Below are 10620 nucleotides of genomic sequence, written 5' to 3'. Positions count from 1 at the left end.
CGCAGCTAAGCCTCCGAGTGGGAGGATTGCCCTCAACTCAGAATGGTTTTAACTTAGGCGATTACGGGATCGCAGCTAAGCCTCCGAGTGGGAGGATTGCTCTCCACTCGGAATGTTTTTTTTAACTTAGGTGAATCGGATTCGCAGCTAAGCCCCCCGAGTGGAAGAATTGCTCTCCACTCGGAATGTTTTTAACTTAGGCGATTACGGGATCGCAGCTAAGCCCCCGAGTGGAAGGATTTCTCTCCACTCGGAAATGTTTTTTAACTTAGGCCAATCGGATTCACAGCTAAGCCACCTGAGTGGGAGGATTTCTCTCCACTCGGAACATTTTTAACTTAAGCAATTACGGGGTCGCAACTAAGCCCCCAAGTGGGAGGATTGTTGTCCACTCGGAAATGTTTTTTAACTTAGGCAAACCGGATTAGCAGCTAAGCCACCCACTGGGGGATTTTAGACACGGATGCTTATGGGAAACTGATCATTATGATATTGAAAAAATCTTGTCTTTGGAAAGCAAACTGAAATACTTTTATTACAACTCGTCAAGTCGAGTGATCTATGTGTAGAAGTGGCGGAGTAGCTCTGCGTTCCACGCACGTGGCTCGTCTATCTTCTTGGCTATGTTGTAGATGTGGTAGGCTCCATTGTGAAGCACCTTGGTGATGATGAAGGGGACTTCCCAGGCCAGAGCAAGCTTGTGAGGCCGTTTCTGATCCACTTGGAGAACCAGGTCTCCTTCTTGGAATGCTCGTCCTCTGAAGTTTAGGGCATGGAGTCAACGCAGATCTTGCTGGTAGATGGTCGACCGGATCAAAGCCATCTCGCACTCTTCTTCCAGGAGATCAACGGCGTCTTCTCGTGCTTGCTCTGCTTCGGCTTCTGTGAATAGTTCCACTCGGGGGGCATTCTGCAGCAAATCACTCAGAAGTACAGCCTCGACACTGTACACCAAGAAGAAAAGAGTTCGGCCAGTCGACCGATTCGGCGTTGTTCTCAGCCCCCATAAGGCGGATGGCAACTCGGTTATCCAGGCTCCAGCAGCATGCTTGAGGTCACGCATTAGGCGGGATTTTAATCCTTGGAGGATCAAACCATTCGCCCTTTCTACTTGTCCGTTCGACTGAGGGTGTGCGACTGATGCATAATTGACCCGAGTGCCTTGGGTTGCACAGAACGCCTTAAACTCGCCAGAATCAAAGTTGGAGCCATTATGTGTGATAATGCTGTGAGGAACTCCATATCTCAATACCAACTCCTTGATGAAACTGACAGCAGTGCTTGCACCGAGGTTCTTGATAGGCCTAGCTTCAATCCATTTTGTGAATTTGTCGACTGCTACAAGCAAATGGGTGAAACCACTCGTACCGGTCTTGAAGGGGCCAACCATATCCAACCCCCAGACTGCAAACGGATAGACGAGTGAAATAGTCTTCAAGGCAGATGCAGGTTTGTGGGACATGTTGGAGTAGAACTGGCAGCCTGCACACTTGTCAACTATATCCTTTGCCATTTCGTTTGCTCGAGGCCAATAGAATCCTGCTCGGTATGCTTTCGCCACGATGGTCCGAGTGGACGCATGGTGGCCACAGGTCCCCGAGTGGATATCATTTGACCTTCTTCTGGGGTGATGCAACGTTGAGCCACTCCTATGACACATTCTCTATAAAGCTGTGCTTTCATTACTGTGAAGGCTTTGGATCGACGGACTATCTGATGGGCTTCATCTTCATCTTCTGGGAGCTCCTTCCTAAGAATGTACACAATGTATGGTACCGTCCAGTCGGGCGTGATCAGTAAGACTTCCATGATCAAGTCGACCACTGTTGGAATCTCAATCTCAGTCGGGTTGGTTGAACTTATCGGTTGCGGGGGCTCTTCCTTTAAGGGATCCTCTTGTACTGACGGGGTATGGAGATGCTCCAAGAACACATTGCTGGGGATAGGCTTCTGAGTGGAACCTATCTTCGCCAGATCATCAGCCGCTTGATTCTTGAGTCGAGGTATGTGGTGGAGCTCTAACCCCTCAAACTTCTTCTCTAGCTTTCTCACTGCGTTACAGTAACCAGTCATTGTGGGACTCCTGACATCCCATTCCTTCATTACCTGATTGACCACTAAATCTGAGTCGCCGTAGACCATCAAGCGTCGGACGCCAAGTGAGATGGCCATACGCAACCCGTATAATAGTGCCTCATGTTCAGCTTCATTGTTAGAAGAATCAAAGTGAATCTGGAGGACATAACTGAGCTTGTCCCCCCTTGGGGATACTAAGACCACTCCTGCGCCAGAGCCATTCAACATATTGGACCCATCAAAGAACATGGTCCAATGTTCCGACTGGGTTTGAGTCGGCTGCTGTTGTTCTGTCCACTCTGCGAGAAAATCTGCAATTGCTTGAGACTTGATGGCCTTCTTTGCCTCAAACTTGATATCCAATGGAAGAAGTTCAATCGCCCACTTAGCCACTCGACCAGTTGCATCTCTATTGTTCTGGATCTCTGATAATGGAGCGACGCTAACGACTGAAATTAAATGATTAGAGAAGTAGTGCGCAACTTTTTTCATGGTTAAGTAAATCCCATAAACAAGCTTCTGATAATGAGGGTATCTCTGCTTGGATGGGGTCAAGACTTCTGAAATGTAATAGACTGGGCATTGAACTTTGAAGGCTTTTCCTTCCTCTTCCCGCTCAACCGTGAGCACTCTGCTGACAACTTGTCCTGTGGCTTTGATGTAAAGCAACAGAGGCTCTTTACTGACTAGAGCAACAAGCACCGGCTGGGTGGAAAGCAGGCCTTTGAGCTCTTCAAACGCTGCTTCTGCTTCGTCATTCCACTCGAACTTGTCAGACTTCTTCATCTGTCGGTAAAGAGGCAATGCCTTTTCACCCAGGCGTGAAATGAATCGACTCAATGCGGCCAAACAACTAGTAAGCTTCTGAACATCATGCGCGCGTCTCGGGCGCTTCATTCGGAGGATTGTGCCAATCTTTTCTGGATTTGCGTCAATTCCTCGTTCAGAAACGAGAAAACTGAGTCCGCCGGGAACTCCGAATGTGCATTTTGATGGATTGAGCTTGATATCATACCTCCTTAGGTTGGCAAAGTTTTCAGCAAGGTCAATCAGCAGATCGGAACCTTTGCGTGACTTAACCACTATGTCGTCCATGCATGCTTCCACATTCCTACTGATTTGAGTGAGCAAGCACTTCTGAATCATGTGCATGAATGTGGCACCAGCATTTTTGAGGCCAAAGGGCATGGTAACATAACAAAAACACCCGAATGGGGTGATGAAAGCCGTCTTGATCTCGTTGGGTCCAAACAGTCGGATCTGATGGTACCTGGAATAAGCGTCCAGAAAGGACAGTCGCTCGCATCCCGCAGTTGAATCGACTATCTGGTTAATGCGGGCAGAGGAAAATGATCTTTCGGGCAGGCCCGATTGATGTGCCTGAAGTCAATACACGTCCGAAGTGATTTGTCTTTCTTGGGAACCATAACGACATTGGCGAGCCACTCGGAGTGGTATATCTCGCAGATGAACTCAGCGGCCAGAAGCCGAGCCACTTCCTCGCCAATCGCCTTCCTCTTCTTCGTGGCGGACCGACGGAGATGCTCTTTGACAGGTTTTGCTTTTGAGTCGACTCGCAAACGGTGCTCAGCTAGTTCCCTGGGTACACCTGACATGTCAGATGGCTTCCATGTAAAGATGTCCTAGTTCTCACGGAGGAACTAGATGATCGCGGCTTCCTATTTGCTGTCGAGTGTCATTGAGATGTGGGTTGAGGTGGCATTGGGATCGGTCGGGTGGATGTGAACTGGCTTGGTCTCCCCGGCCGACTGGAATGCGGACACTAAGGCAGGTATTTTGGCATGCAACAAATCACTCGGATCTGCTGTCTTCCAATAGTCTTGGAACTCCACAACTGCCATCTGCTCGTCTGCTATCTTCACGGCATCCTGAAGACAATCTTCTACTTTTTCCGGTTGCCAGAGACTGTTATCACGCCTTTGGGGCCAGGCATCTTCATTTTGAGGTACACATAACATGGTCGAGCCATGAAGCTGGCATAGGCGGGTCTGCCCAGAATGGCATGGTAAGCACTCTCGAAATCCACAACCTCGAACGTCAACTTTTCTTTGCGATAAAACTTCTCATCGCCAAAAACCACATTGAGAGCGATCTGGCCGAGTGAATCGGCTTTCTTTCCTGGGATGACTCTGTGGAACCTCATGTTGCTCTCGCTGAGTTTGGACATCGGAATGCCCATTGACGGTGTCCTGGACTAGGTGGTACTCACCACGTCGTCTCCCAATCAGTTAGATTGGGCCGAGGACCCCCATGGCCGCATACTCATGGGCCAGTTCGGACAACCCCTGCCGCACACAAGGAAGACTCCACAAGACTTGGCGCCCAAGACAAGGACTCTCCTAAACCCTAGGCCTCTGGTGTCTTATATAAACCGAGGCCAGGCTAGTCAATAGACAATATCATATTCATTACTACTATCTCGTGGTAGATACATGTACTCTGTACTACACCCATATGAAAACAATCAAAAGCAGCATGTAGGGTATTATCTCTTCAAGAGAGCCCGAAGCTGGCTAAAACCCCGTGTCCATGTTACCATCGCCCCAAGACGCCTAGCTTAGGACCCCTACTACGAGATACGCCGGATATTGAACTGACACTGGTGCTTTCATTGAGATCCTTCTGGGTGATTGTCACGGATCGATGGGATGATCAGGTGATATTTTTCAGTCACTTTCATGTAAATTTTCTCTTTTTGCAAAACCTTTGCTATTTTTGCTATGTTCTTCGTAGTCAGATCGGAATCCAGAAGGTTTTTTGCGGTGGCGGCCATATGCGTTGTCCGAGGATACCTTGGATCCGAGTTACCCATAGGCCATTAAGGTCCTGGAAAGTCACGTGTGTAAACAGCACCCTTGCTGCACGGTTCAAAGCGAAGATTATTAAAAAAAAGGGGGGCAATCTGAGCAGCAACACAGGCCAGCTAACAAGATAGCGAGCATGTTGCCCGTGCCCATGCAGAAGCAGTACAGGTGGGCCGGCTGGCGAGAGTCCTGATCGGAGGTCGCATGCAGGGAAGTTTCCATCCGTCCTCCTTTTTCCTTATTATTTACCATTTAATTATGTGTGAAGGAAGGCTACCCTTTTTGCTAGTAGCCTGTGTAGTTACGGGTGCACTTCCTACTTAATTACTATTAATTAAAGTGTGCTAATTGTGTTGCTTGGGAAGTTTGTCCACCAATTTAAAATTAAAGAAAGGGGAGAAACGATCTGACTTGCGACCACCTCTCCACGTGAGATTTCGAGGTCCGCTTGATCTTCACGCAAAAACACAGTACCGGTCGTTCCCCTTGGATTTCAGCGGCCTCGCGCTACCTACTGAATATCAGGTTGTATTTTTTCCTAAATTACATGTGTTGTATATATTTTTACACAGAATATATTTTGCCGGTTTGCATGGTTTTTCCGTGCAGATTTTCTACGGCCGGTTATAATTCGGTCCGCCATCGGGAGACTGATGCGACAGTCCGGTCGGTTTCAGTCCGGCCAGTTTTGGTGCAGCCCTGCTTCATCCGAAGTTCGATGAACACTACATTTGCGACTCAGTCTACTATGCAAATTGGAATCACTTTACGGCCGCATCACGTTGTCATTGTCATCGTCTAGTGGACCTTCGACACACGTAATCAACTTCGTTTGCATCACACGGCCAACTCTGTGGGTTGATGTCGTCGTCCTGCCTGCATTGATCAAGTTGTGGCATTGCCTTAAGCACGCGTCCCTGTGTCAACATCTCCGCGGCAACTCTGTCGGGACGACCTTGGCGTTCATGCCATATTTCTTTAATTATTTACTTTACTTAAATTCATTAAGTAGAGGATTTTTTATATATAAAAATATTATTACCTCTGGCTTGCACTATTTTACCTATGCAGGCAATTGACTTTGATCGGGCCGCACTATTCCCTCGGCATGGCGTCCTCGTCGCCCACCTCCATCGACCGAATTGTGTCGTCGCCTTGGAGTGTTGCCCTGTGTTGGCAGCCCCGCATCATCGCTTCATCAACCTACTCGGCCGGAGACTCCAGTGTCACCCAGCGACCTGCTTCGTCACCTCTTCGAAGTGCCGAGCTCTTTGCTCGGCCACATCGGGCTTGGGGGCTTCACCTCTTCGGAGTGCCGAGCTCTTCGCTCGGCCACATCGGGCTTGGGGGCTGAGACCTTGTCCCGCACCAAGCTCGGACCACGTCATCAATGTTGAACACATTAACCAGCTAAGTCGCTTTCATGCTCAAAAACTTTCAGTTTTAAATTTCGTTTGGTCCACGAAGCATTATACCTTTTTTGGCAAAAAGTTATTTGTGAACAACTTCCTTGTCCAAATTTTGTTTGTGACACACAAATTCAAATACCCCGTTTACTTGGGGGCTTCCTTTATGAAGCCTTTCCTCTTGCAAATGATTATACTTGTACGGCTTTGTTCCTTGTTCGTGTATTACGCCACAATATGCACCATGTTGACTTAAGCGATTTGCAAGCTGGGTTGCCTTGCTCCTGTGTTTACCCCTACGTTCCTGATTGTTCGGCTAGGGAGTAAAGGGAGCACCTCTGCGATTGTCACGATCGGGTCATCCGAGCTGGACCTTAGACTGGGTGAAGCCGAAAGCTAGCGCTCTTACTATTTTCAATAATGGTCGGCACACAACGGAACTCATGAGTACAAAAAAATCTATTTGCACGAGTCTCACAGTAATAGTGTGCAACCGAAGAAAGGTATCGGTGTGGGTACTATTTTCTTCGAAGATGCTTCTTACACTTGTCGGTAATATAGCATAAGTTCCCTAAGCGTGCTTTGTCTGTTACAGCCTTATGGCATGATTGCCTGGTTATCAGAAACACCATCGATATTCTCGACAGGTGGAGTACATAACACTTTTTGGTCCTTGACCGAAGAGGGAGAAGTCGACGATCGGTTAAGACGCGTATAAAGTTCGGGTGAACACAGATATGATACAGGTACTCCGGTACATACAATCATTATACATAAAATTCTTTTACCCAAGTCACTCGGGGGCTCTTAAATTTATGTGAGCTGTTTTATAATAAGTGTCCTTCTTCCTAGTCATTGCAAAGTCTTTTTTCTATCACTCCTTTTTTCGACACGAGTGTGTGGTCAATAGCCGGGGAGCCTAATTTCCCTCTCAAAGCTGCTAAAATTTGCTAAACTGGCCTAACAAGAAGTACTCCGCCTTAGGGATAGGAGGTTGAAGCCGTAGGCTGACCCACTTGAAGTCTTGAGATAGGATGTGTCATATTAAAGCATGACAGAAGCACATTTTTTTTCTAAGACCAATTTTTTGATTGGCACCAAACAATTGATCTAGTTCGGATGTCGAGTTTTTCCTGACGTTTTTTGGTTTTCCAATCCTATGGCACTTTTCAACTATTTGTGTGTTTTCCGCATATAGTCTCGCAGTGCAACGCCGGACACCTTTAGAGATTCGGCAAAAATTCTCGGATATTGCTATACATGCATCAGTTTCGAATTGTGTCTTCGGTCAATAGTTGGGTTTCCCAGCTACTGTGCTTGCCTCCTATGTTACGCTTTGTTCGGCTAGGTGTGCAAAGGGAGAACCACTGCGATTGTGCTTCCAGCTCGCATGGTTAAGCACCGTAGTGGAGAAAGCCGAAAACTAACTGTCACAATAAGCGCAAACTGGTCAGCAGTCCGATGACTGTATTAAATGATAGGCCGTTCATAACATTGGCCGAAGTGTTTACGGCTTGACCTCGGCTGTCGCCGAACACTAAGCGGGGGGCTACTTGCTGGCCTCCCAACTTTAAGCTCTTATGACTAAGTGAAAGTTATAAAGCCCGCATATCTGATTGCCTCGTTTCCGCCAACACAACTTCCTTCGGGCACCGAGACATCGGCTAAGGGTTGTTTTGTTATTTCAGAAACACACCGCGTAGCATCTACAAGGGGGTAGAAGTCGACAATGGGACACTTTTATATTATAAACGGTCGCAACGAAAGTGAAAATTTGGTTCATTTAGACCATAGAGTTTGGAAGCTTTCCCCAAACTAAATCCTCAGTATTTTCCTCCCACATTGATCGGAGCTGAGGTTTCATGATCATGCTTAGCATGACAACCCAAAGAAAGGAATCGATAGCGGGACTATTTTCTTTGTACGATGTTTCTTATGTTAAACAATAATATAACATGTCTCTCTGTGTACCTTTGTTTATCAAACCGTATGGCCGGATTGCCTTGTTTGCCGTAAATCTTTGCCCTCATAAAGGCTTTATAAAGTAGGACAAACACTCCTCGGCTACTGGCCGAGGAGGTTGAAGCCGATTGTCGGTCAACAAAGTTTTGTACAATGCGTATCCGAGCGTTAATGATGTAAAGTACTTGGATACATAGAGTCATTACACATAATTTGTGATTTTACTATGGATGTCGATCCTTAATTCGGCCTCCCGTGCCCGCATTAAGGCTCGGGGGCTACTAGGCTTAGGGCTTATTACTCACAAATATTAAAAGGGCACATCGATCCCCTGATCAGGTGTTGCCACCCAACCAGTGTCTCGGGGGCTACTGCATTGACAATCTAATGCAGAAAAATTAAAGCGCAATATAGTTTTCGAGGAGATTATAATCCTTAGGTTGGTTGGCCGTACCCAACCTGAGTCTCGAGGACTTTGCACATCGCGTTTGTATTGCTAAGTATGTTGTCGAGCTGGGAATTGATCCTCAGCTGATTTTATGAATCGACCTGAGTCTCAGGGGCTACTAGGGTCAGCGGTTTGATTTTTTCCTTCAGGCGCATCTCGGATATTAGGCCAACACGCACCTTGAGGGCTACTGGCTATACATCTCGGCAGAGATTACATTGCATAATTCGGAATTAAATTCATAAAATAAGCCCATGGCTGAGGTGGTGCACCACCTCGGATACAGTCCGGTGTTGGAGCTTGGATATAGTCCGGCGTTGGAGCTCGAATACAATCCGGCGTTGGAGCTTGGATATAGTCCGGCGTTGGAGCTCGGATACAGTCCGACGTTGGAGCTTGGACATAGTCCGATGTTGGAGCTTGGACATAGTCCGGCGTTGGAGCTTGGACATAGTCCGGCATTGGAGCTCGGATACATTCTAGCGTTGGAGCTCAGAAGCGGTCCGGCGTTGGTGCTCGGCTGCTAAAGATACCTCGAATGCAGACCGGCGTTGGAGCTCGGACGCAAGAGGACGTTGCCGCTCGGGAACAACTTCAAACCCGAGGTATGGCATAAAAATAACAAGGCATTGATAAAGGCCGGAAACTTAAAGGGGCTCCTCGGATACCCAACGTGTAAACTCTTCGGATTCACTTTGGCGATCCACAAGATCGAAGATGGGAAGATTTGTTGAACCAGTTTTCAAGACCAACGACCGAAGATGAAGAACAGTTCGGAAGAATCGAGGAGCCTCCCCAACTTGAAGACCGGTTCAGGGGGCTACTGACGGTGTCCTGGACTAAGGGGTACTCACCACGTCGTCTCCCAATCAATTAGATTGGGCCGAGGACCCCCATGGCCGCATACTCATGGGCCAGTTCGGAAAACCCCTGCCGCACACAAGGAAGACTCCACAAGACTTGGCGCCCAAGACAAGGACTCTCCTAAACCCTAGGCCTCTGGTGTCTTATATAAACCGAGGCCAGGCTAGTCAATAGACAATCTCATATTCATTACTACTATCTTGTGGTAGATACATGTACTCTGTACTACACCCATATGAAAACAGTCAAAAGCAGCATGTAGGGTATTATCTCTTCAAGAGAGCCCGAAGCTGGGTAAAACCCCGTGTCCATGTTACCATCGCTCCAAGACGCCTAGATTAGGACCCCTACTACGAGATACGATGGATATTGAACCGACACCCATCCCCTTAAGAGCTTCGGCGTACAGAATATTCAGGCCACTTCCACCATCCATCAGAACTTTGGTCATTCGAGTGCCTCTAACAACTGGGTCAACCACCAGCGCCTGCCGCCCAGGGGTAGCTACTCGCAGCGGGTGCTCCGACTGGTCGAATGTGATTGGGGTTTTTGACCACTTTAGAAATTTCGGTGTTGCCGGAGCAACCATGTTCACCTCTCTGTTAATGACTTTCAATCGACTTTTGCTCTCGACATCAGCAAAAATCACCAGGGTGGCATTAAATGGGGATATCCTTCTTCCTCTTCCTCCTTGTCTTCCTCCTTCTCAGAATCTTTATCCTTCTTGCTGGGCTGACCCTTCTTCTGGAAGCTCTGGATCAGGAGTCGACACTGTCAAGTGGTATGCTTGGGGAGGATCAGATTCCCCTCTTCATCTTTCTTAGTGTGAATATGACACGGCAGATCCATCACATCATTTCCATCTTGATCCTTTACTTTCTTGGGATTCCAGGGCCCTTTGGGCTTCCCTTTGAACTTTCATTGATTCAACACTGCTGCCTCGGCAGGTCCTGCTGCCTCAGCCTTTCGCTTATGCTTCCGACTGGAATTTCCTCCTCTGGTGTCCTCAGCGACTGTTTTGTGCTTACCACTTCGGAGT

This window comes from Triticum dicoccoides, chromosome 7B (genome assembly GCF_002162155.2).
Source record: "Triticum dicoccoides isolate Atlit2015 ecotype Zavitan chromosome 7B, WEW_v2.0, whole genome shotgun sequence".
Lineage (NCBI taxonomy): Eukaryota > Viridiplantae > Streptophyta > Magnoliopsida > Poales > Poaceae > Triticum > Triticum dicoccoides.
Note: the sequence above shows the minus strand (reverse complement) of the source record.